Source organism: Cyanistes caeruleus, chromosome 9, assembly GCF_971803275.1.
Source record: "Cyanistes caeruleus chromosome 9, bCyaCae1.hap1.1, whole genome shotgun sequence".
NCBI classification, from domain to species: Eukaryota; Metazoa; Chordata; class Aves; order Passeriformes; family Paridae; genus Cyanistes; species Cyanistes caeruleus.
In genome coordinates, this window is record NC_141709.1 from 19,811,240 (window position 1) to 19,819,278 (window position 8,039).

The 8,039-nt window shown below is 38.5% G+C and overlaps 1 long non-coding RNA gene across 1 annotated transcript; it reads right to left on the bottom strand.

The window, feature by feature from the left end:
- Positions 1–1,001: 1,001 nt before the first annotated feature.
- On the bottom strand, positions 1,002–6,491 carry LOC147651656 (uncharacterized). Its single transcript, XR_015273663.1, has 2 exons — positions 3,271–6,491; positions 1,002–1,352 (listed from the first exon to the last, which is right to left on the bottom strand). It is a non-coding gene; the product is annotated as an uncharacterized LOC147651656 (long non-coding RNA).
- Positions 6,492–8,039: the final 1,548 nt, after the last annotated feature.

Sequence of the window (8,039 nt, forward strand, 5' to 3'; positions counted from 1 at the left end):
TGGCAAATACCTAATATAAATTCATACAGAACTTACTCTTTGGGGTAAAAAAAATGTTTTCTTCACAGATACTTTTATAGAACTGGCAATAATATGTTGCCTCTATTCACTAGTCTGCTTAACAAATGGGAGGGCAGGACAACACAATTTGGTGCTGTTTGGACGGCCCAAATTATAGATAAAAGTAGCCACCAAGCTACTTTAAATTTACAATACAAAAAAGATCAACTGGGAAGGAATTACAAAAATAAAAATCTGACTCAACCAGCTGACCAAAATGCACTTACCTAATGCAGAGGTACATGTTTATAACGCTATCATTTATATAATGTGTTGCAATGAAAAATGAAAACTTAACTGTAGCCTTTATTATCTAATTAATTAGCCAAGTAACTTTAAATATGCAGAAAAAATTAGTATATTATCCCTGAGTGAATAAATAGCATGTTTAATAATTTTTCATGGTGCTGTCCACACAAAATACCTTTATAATTGCATCAAAATTATTTTCAAAGATGTGTGTCCAGTAGCAAATCCTGTGGAATTAGAATATCTGAGTGTATCCAGAAAATGAATTATTTACATGTAGCTCATTGCAATGGAGGAGTATGTCTGATATCTTTATGAAGTTCCCATGATCTCTGAACCATGCTGTAATGTACAGAAAGGTCCATGACCGATGTTTTCTGCCTATCTTGCACCTATCCACAGAGAAGACCTCTGTGGTACCTGGCTGGGGCTGTAGTAAACCAATGGAGGAACATTTGCTCGAGCTGCTAACTCTGTATGTCTTCAGGGGACGTTCTCAACCTAGAACTTCGTAGGGTGTTGTTCATAGGATGTTCCCATACATCATGCCTGAGAAGGCAGAGTTTTAGCTAATCCATCTAGATGTTTGTGGTGACTGTTTCTGGTGGAAATTTGACACTGGGCGTTGTTTCAAAAAGCTGAGAGAAAGCAAGGTACAGGCTGAGCACTGAAACACACACATCACAGAGATCCCCTGTTGAAGTTGTCTTTTTAATTTAAGGGCTACCAGCAATGGCATGAGAAAATGGAGGGTTACAAAAATGAAGAGGAAGAGCAGCCTGGTGACTTGTGTCTGGCAGAAATGCCTCTATCATATTTGATTTGAAATTTACATAGATGCCAGCAGTTATGACACAACTGTCATTTTAAGTTCACTTAACTGGACATGAAACAATAATGACAAACAATCAGAATGACAGTTCTCCTTCTATTCTGCACTGAGGTTCTTCGTATCTCAATTCTGCAACATTTCTTCTGTTCACTCTGCCAGACAAATGTGTTTCTGTTATTATGATTTCTCTGTTTGGCTCAGTGCAGCATTGCTAAAAGCAAGAGGGAGAGTTTCTAAGCTTTCTATTTAGTTTTTCAGCCATACCATTTATCAAAGAGAGTTTCTTAGTAACAGTTTTTAACATTAACTCTTTAATAGTTACCTTCCTGATGTAATCCATTATTTAAAAACATTGTATTGCATAAGAATATTACATTATTTTTCATATAAAAATATAGCTTTCTACTCTTAGGTTGTTTTTCATAACTGGAGGGACTACTATACTCCATGACCATAACTCTTTTTATCATTCTACTATGATTCAGTAGCTTTTGCTGTCTTATAAACAATCTTACAATTAAGAGCTAATGTTAATGGAATAGATTGTTGTCATAGGATAATGGTTTCCTGCTGCTAGATAAATGTTGTGGCAATGTTAGGACATTTATTGAAAGTAATAGTGAAGACAAAGCTAAGAGATTTATTTTTAAAACAGGTGCCACAGATCCAGTGACACCATTCTGTTAAAATTGTTTTATTTCTATTTCACTAAGAGACTGATGAAGATGGAAGCATTTTTCCTGATGTATGCAAGTGCAGCAAAGTGACAGTGGCTCATTTCACTGTAACTGAATAAGCCGCATTGCACTTGGCTCGGGAAGAGATTTATTGTGTGGCTCATCCAATCAGAAAACAGTTTATCCATTAACTACGGCTTTAAAATATGTTGTATTTCCATGAACAAGATGGGGCTTGATGCTTTCTTTCACAGAAACAGTGATACAGGGTTCACAGAAAAAGAGGAAAGTGGGGCCCTTTGGTGCTTTTTCCACCAGTCATTCCAAAGGCCTCCCTTTCCTCCATGCCACAGGCACAGCAGGCTGGGAGAGTGAACCTGCCTATAGTGTGTTCTCCTCCTCCTAAATCAATGGTTCCTTGTCTCCCTTCTGCATTGGAGGGTACTGTCTCAGTATTAGCAAAACAGAAATGGCAGCATTGATCTTACCAGCACTGCTGTGCAGAGGGTGGACAGGAAAGTTGTGTAGTTTAGTGTTTCCTTTGTCTTTACATTCACAGGATCTCTAAGTTTTGGAAACTATGCCTTTTTCCTTTTCCATGACTTTCAAAATTGCTCACCCCTGAATTCTCCAACAGAGAACAGTGAAAAGCAGAGCTTGTAGAGCTTCATAGGCCCTCTATCTGCTCTTGTGGAATTGTAATAGAACACCTTGATTGCCCCAAATATACAGCTCCTACAAAACTGGAGTCAGTTGTCAGGAAGTACATGGGATCCATTCAATTCAATGAGCTTTCTCTGGACAGATATGCCCTAATTGCCTGACTTAGGCTTCAACAAATCCTTTGTCTTTTCTTTTGAACTGTGGAACAGCTATTCCAAGTAGCAGTGCTGTAGCTATGACAGCTTGAGGATATTCCACAAATAATAAAAAAAATTATCCCTTCCCACAAACTCTGATCATTCCAAGGCATCTTTAAAGTTGTGTTCTGAAACAGTATAATGACTTTATATAACCATAAAGTCCCTGCCAGGGTTTCCTTAAGAAACAAACTAATTTTATGATTAAGGCCCACGGACCTTGACATCAAACCAGCAATTCACTGCTGCAAGGACTTACTCTCTGTAGCTGCTCAAAGCACAGTTCTGAATTAACTTGTAAGACCAGAGCTTGAAGGCAGTAAACAACTTTAACCTTTTCTTGACCCCAGACGCATCTCACAAACAGGAGTTCAGTAAAAATTTCACTTTAACCCATGTGCAGATACTCTGGGAACTAATTCGTTCTTCAATTTTTGAGTTTTAAGAAAATGTTCATACTAATAAGTGGGCAAATGTTACAGTACTTGTTCCAAAGGGCCATTAGGTAAGGTTTTTCCTCTGCTGAGCCTAGCCCCTTATGAAGGGCAAGCCCCAGAGAGAACATCATCGAGAAAAACAAAATAGGAGAGACCTGTAATTGTGACAGAATTAACCCTTGCAGCTGTGAGGTCTGTTGGGTCATCTGCAGAGTTGGTCAGTGTAGAGCTCCAGCAAATACATATTCTTCACACTAAATCTCCATAGCACCTGATCTTCTGCTTGTGCCTTCTGGTATCAATCTCCTATCTGAAGTTTAGGATTCACAGGAATGATCTAGGAGATGGAAAATTTCCACATCTTTAAATCACTGGAGTAATTTAAGTACCTTTAAGGATGTGACTGCAAGCATTGTAAAGTCTTATTATTTTATTAAAATATTTAGTGTACCTGTTTAAAGTCCCAACTCTGGAATCGTGGTCTAAATACAAATCTGCTTTAAACTTTTTTAGTAGGAATTTTGAGTCTTCCTGGCTAGGCAATATATTAGTTCTTCAAGATATACCAGAGACAAATGAAAATAATTTGTTCTCATTTAGTATTCTATTTTAAAAAATCATTCTCCATTTGATCTAATAAATAGTGAGGAGTTATGACTTCTGGATTTTTGGGATTGCCAGTACAGTAATCAAAAGTCCTATCACCACATACTGAATCTGCCCAAGAAATCCTCCTCAATTCAAGGAATTATTAAACCTGTTTTGTTGGTAGGTTTCTCCACATCACATGGGACTGCACACAATCAATCAGTATTTCATTTCCATGCCCCATACTGCTCCCCCAAGAGAGCCAGAATTCCCCATGTCAGTTATCCTAAGGCGGATCCCCAGCCTCTTGCAGCTCTTTGAACTAAGGCGGCTGTGTATATCCCACCTGGATCTGGCCCAGATGCTTTATTTCTATTGCATGAGATGATTAATTATGTGGTTTCTTTCTGTTTGTCTGATAGAAGCTGAGGTAAGAGAATGATGGTTGCTTAGTGCCCTGTTATTAAAAAGCTGCTTTTGATAGCCCTGAACAGGCTTGAGTTGTGTGCTACAACTAATCATAAGGCTGCTTGCTTGGAAATGTAATGCTTGTTAATACTATGCTGTACTTTTATAAGTAAACGAAATTTTGATTGGCTAGAGTTTAACTATAATCAGTAATTAAGGGTCAGCCATCCAGTAAACTCATTAGTTTACACCAATTACATTTGGTATAGTAACTAATGATTTCAGGGATCAAGACATTTATTTCTAAGCTTTCAAAGTATAATTATTGTGTAAATCAGATAGAGTGTAAATCTTTTCCATACGTTTTGGTTGGTAATTGAGAAATAAAATGGTTTCCAAATGTATTCTCTGTCCAGTTTTTGTTCTGCAGTAGATCTCTCTGGGGACTCTTTAAAGTATATGGAAAAGGTGATGTCAACAGAAGTGTACGCTGGGCAAACTGAAACAGGATTAATTAATAGAGATGAAAGAGAAAAGCCAGCCCCTTGCAAATCATGGTCCAGGTCTCAACTTGGACATCACACCTTAAAATGACAGTTTACAATCTTAAGCATGAGTCACACAGATTGACAAGTATTCAAAATAGAAAAGAATTAAAAGTCCTTTATGTTTAATGTATAAAGGCCTTTCCAATATGCAGTCTTTAAGATGGTGTAATCTCTGGAGCATTTTGCTTTGAAGTTTAATATGTAGCTCCTCACATCCACAGAACATTTTCTACACGTTAAACAAATTAGTCTCTGGTTACAGAAGTTTTTAGATATTTACAAGTTGCCGTTTAACTAAATTTAATATGTGCCAGCGAAGTTGCTCATGCACTTGTTCATTTAGAAAAATGCACTTTTGGAATGATTAATAAATAAACCAGCCTTTCCTATGCCTTCAACTTTGGTGTTTATTTGAAAGCAATCTACTTTAAAAGGACATTAATATCCCTAGAATTATTATTAGAATAATTGCTTTTACTCTTCTTGGAACACACATTTTTTCTCATTTCCCTTCAGCTCAGACAGCTTTTGACTCAGATATAAACTTCCTATTATTATTCCCCACTCCCCACCCCAAAAATGAAGAATAGGAATTATACACTTTTCACTAAGGAATAATTAATTTGTCTCAAGTATTAGAACAGAGAATTGTAGAATGACTTTGAATGGTAGTCTCTAAGGAATAGCATTGTTTGTTCTGTTCAGTCTTTAATGAGCTTTAGTAAATGGCCAGGAAAAATTACCTTCTTTCTGTAATATGAGAGAAGCAAAGAATGAAGGAAGCTATAGAATCCCAAGGAGAAAAGGAGCAGCCACACACACACACACACACCCTGTACCACATCCCTTCCAAATGGGTTAGTGCCCTCCTTTGGAACTGAGTACTAGAGCTCTAGTTTTCCATTACAGTTAAAACATATAATGTCCCTAATATTTCTGCAGGAGAGAAAATTCCTGGATGTCTCCCACACACTGACAGTATCTGGCTTATGTTGGGGGACAACTGCCTATAGCTGAGATCTGGAAGTCATTCTGGCTTTCTCTGTTTTGGCATTGATTTTGTATTTTAAGACTCTTTAGTCTATTTTTATTGTATTTCCACCTTTAAAAGCAATTTGCCTTGTAGTGCTCCAGTGTGCTGTGCTGTCTTTTAATAGAATTCTTTTCCCTCCACCACGTATTTGCTGCCACTCCTGTCCAGAATGGTAACTGAGGCAGCACTGGCAGGTGTTTGTTTCAGCTGCAACTCCAAACCTGCCACCATGGATAACAAGTTTATGTTCAGGAGCTCATTTCCCTCCCCTCCAGTCTCTGCACATGTCCTCACTACCCAGTCTCATATCAAGGCAGTGGTGCTGAGGCAGGCTGCTCTGGAGTATGAGGGAGCTGACCCATGGCAGCCAAGTGAGATCAGCGCAGTTCTAAAAGGATCTTGTTGAGCAGGGTCTTTCTCCAGTCCATCCTGTTGGAGCTGTTCCAGCTCGTATGGAATAATTAAATGGATTGAATTGATCGTTCTGTGTGCTTGCTCTCAGAGCACTACTGAAAGCAAGAAACCTGGGCTTTGCTACTGTCTTCCAGGGAATACCTCCGTACTTGGTTTTAAGTATTGACTGGGGCAGGCCCTGGCAGACGTGGTTTCCCCACCCAGGTGAGTGTCTCCACTACAAGACTGAAAAGTCAAGCTCAAGCTTTCCTGCTCAAAGAAAGGACTCAGGTCACCCTCCTCACAGAAGAGCTGGTGATCTCTTGGGTAGGGTGCAAATTCAGGGGCCAAGAGATTAAAGTTCGAATTGCCTCAGGCAGAGCCTAAATACAAATCTCCCATATCCTGGCTAAACTGCACCAGCCAGGAGACTGAACCACAAAGCTTAGGAGAGGAAGATGGGCACAGGAGCAAGGAGGAGAGACGTGCAAAAGGCGACAGTGCTGTCATTATTATTCTGTGAGAAAAACCTGGCACAGGTGTGCAATTCCTAGAAAGCGGCAGAGCAAGCGTGGTAAGTAGGTAAAGCAACACACAGTGTTACAACACCTTAGTCTGATTGTGGCTTTGGATCATGGGATGTACTCTCATGGCAGACATCAGATTGCTGACTAGGGCTCAGGGTCACGAGGGATGTGAAGAGAGATGATGAAAGTGGGGAGAGCTGCCTAGACCCATCCCAGACATTCAGGAAAAAAATAAAGGTAAAAAGCTGCTGCCAAAGTAAAAATAATTTCTATCACGAGCTCTCTTCAGTGCAATTGTTGGAGAAGAGTAAATAGAGAAAGATGGTTGAAAGATAGATAGGAGACAGTGAGAATGGGACTAGTAAGTGAGGCAGAAATGTTGGAAAGAAGACAAAGAGGAAGAAACACCAGAGAGCAAGAGGAGGATTGGACAAAGAAAATGGAAAAAAACATTACTTACCAAGACACTTCACCTCTCATTGCCTCGATCTTCTGGCAATAAAATAATAACAGTAAGAGAATCACAGAGCATTTCAGTGACTTTGAAGTCCATAAATATTTAGGAGACATTTAAGAGTCCTGTTGATTGGATCAGTGTTAAAAAGAGAGCAGGAAAATTTAAGAGAATGTTTTGACAAGTCTAAATCAGGGCTATCAGGAGGAAAAAGAGGAACAGAACTTACATGCTTAATTTTGTATGTGTAACTGAGTATTAAAATCCACACCCAAAGCCACTTATGCTTAATAGCAGAAAAAATTGGGCCTTTTTCAGACCAGAAAGAACACATGGTTTAAGGCATGCAGCTGCTCTTTCTTCAGTAACAACCCACTGTAACCCCTATAATTTATTTCTCCCAAGATTCATTTGAACATCTGCAGTATCATTATTTGAGTTTGTTATACTATTAGCTTTAAAATTTTATAAGCTATACAGTAGGATAGGTGACAAGTTGAAAAGTTAAGGAGGGTTAATTTAAAAGTTTTAAAGCAAAGCTATTTTTGAGTTATATAAGTAAAAAAATGCATCTGAATCCAAACCTCCATGGTTACATTTAAGTAACTCAGAAACTGCTGAAAGGATTTTCTTCAAACTTCACTCAAGACAAATCCCTCTGGGCTAAGACCAAGCATGAGAATTTAACTCAAAAGGTGATTGTTGTCTGAAGGAAGTTTTCTTTTTCCTTTTTTTTTCCCCTCCCTCTTTTTGCTTTTTTTGTTTTCAATGTTCTGAAAAAAAATAAATAGCACTAAAAAAAATGTAAGGGTCTGGAGTGTAACTGTTTCATATCCATTTTATCATTATAATAAGAAAAATGCTGTGCATAAACTACCTTTTCATTAAAAGCAGACCTCCTGCTTTGCCTTCAGCCGTCCTAGGAGTCTTGGTACCCACCTCTAGTGAGCATCTGATAATGCTGTAACTGGTG